A 2,076-nucleotide genomic window follows, 5' to 3' on the forward strand; every position below is an offset into this window, starting at 1 on the left:
TCCCCGATACTGCAGCATGAAAGCAGGAAGGAGAGCAGCCTGGTGCTTCTCCCTTGTCTGTGCTAGCAGCACTATTTTAGGATGCTGGACAGCAGCCAGTTGGCTGGATCCTTCAGCTTAAGGCACAAGATGAACTCAAGGCTCCTACACAAAAGTGCAAAACTTCCTCAGTGTCAAGCAGCATGATGATACAGACCAGACCGAAATGAGCATGCAAAGTCAAAACTGCCATGCCCCATGTGACCACTCATTTATTGCATGATGTGCACAAGAGGTGATTTTGGGTCTCCTGGGCTTTACTGTGGAGGATGTTATCTGCATTCAACGGAATAACCTACTGCGGTTCTTTGATGTTACTTTGACTACGGAAGCTTGTTTTAAAAGGATGATTGAGAGTTGTAGGACTCTCACTGATCATTCTGTATTGAAATTTTATGACATTGAGAACCGTTGGGTTAACAACTAACGCATAGTGACTGTGCATGTTTTTAACCCTTTTATTACGGTGGAGTCTATACGAGAATTTTTACGGAGGTATGTCGAAGTCCTGCCTGGTCATAGAGATATGAGGGATGAACTTGGCTTTTGGAATGGAAAAAGGCAGTTTCGGGTCCGTTTGCTCCCTGACCCAGAAGGTTTTGATGGGTTTTGCCACCCACCTGCTGCTTTTAATTTAGGCACAAGCAAGGGCTATTTATTTTATTCTAACCAGCCACCCTTCTGCCAAGTGTGTCAGGGGTTTGGGCACACGGGGGCTGATTGCACCAATATGCGGTGCAATAACTGTTTGGAGAAAGGTCACATGGCTAGAGATTGTAATGGTCCACGCAAGTGTAATGTCTGCGGGGCAGAAGATCATCTTGCCCACACCTGCTCTCTGAGGAAACCCACCTATGCCGACACCGTGTCGGGAAGCCGAGTGTCTGGTGGAAGGGAGGGAGAAATGTTGGTTCAACCTGATGTTGTTGAGGAGCAGGTGCATGCAGAGTTGGCAGTAGAGAAGGAACACCTGACGTTGGTGACCCCAAGGACCACGCCCCCAAAGGATATAAATAGGAAAAGGAGTAAAGGCCCTACTCCAAAGGAACACAAGAAGAGCAGAAAAGAGGAGGGGGTGAGCAGGAAAGAAGAAAAGCCAGCAGCAAAGATGGAGGAGGACCGAGACCAATGTTTGCTGGTAGGGGATGGAAGCCACACGGATTGGCCGGTTGTGACTGCACCCCCCTACAGTATGATGAGTTCCCCTCTTTATTCAGACCAGAATGATGATATCAGTGAGCAGCCATATGTTGCTGTAGATTTTCAGAATATGACAGAAATGTCGGGAGGGGAATGATTTTGTTTTAAATTTGTTTTAATGAATTTTAGTAGGGTTTTACTGTTCTTATGGTTGGTTAATTATTTAATTTGTCCCTTTTATGGCTGTTTTTCGAATTTTAACTTTGAACGTCAGAGAATTGAAGAATGTTTTGAAAAGGGCAGCAATGTTTGATAGGCTTGCATCCTCTGCCTTCCAGCTATGTTTTTTGCAGGAAGTTCACCTTCGAGATCAGCGGGATGTGGCCATTTTCTCTTCAGGGTGGAGGAAAGGTAGATCATACTGGAGTGTGGGTGGCGTCCACTCAACAAGTGTAGGCATTCTTTTCGGAGAACGGAGTTTTGAGAATGTAAGCACATTTACAGTTTTACAGGGTAGAGTATTGGGAGTGGACGCCACCTGGAGGGGACAACACATCCGTGCGATGTGTGTCTATGCTCCGGTAGAGGCTGCATCCCGCATATCTCTTTTGGAGGAATTGACCCCCTTTTGTGTCTGTAAAAGGCACTTAATAATCGGGGGAGATTTTAATATATTGTAGCGTCCCCCTATGGAGCTACTGGAAACTGGCTCGACAGACGGGGTAAAAGAAACGTGCTGTTTATTGAAAGCGTACATGTCTCCCACAGCAGTCTTAACACAGACGCTTCAGACAGTACAAGACACAGAACACCTCAGAATCCCCCTGGGTCACTCCCAGCCCCCCGCTGCACCCTATGGTTAAGGGGTTCCCCCCGGGACTCCCCAGACTCCCACTC

The sequence above is a fragment of the Scleropages formosus genome, chromosome 13 (assembly GCF_900964775.1).
Source record: "Scleropages formosus chromosome 13, fSclFor1.1, whole genome shotgun sequence".
Lineage (NCBI taxonomy): Eukaryota > Metazoa > Chordata > Actinopteri > Osteoglossiformes > Osteoglossidae > Scleropages > Scleropages formosus.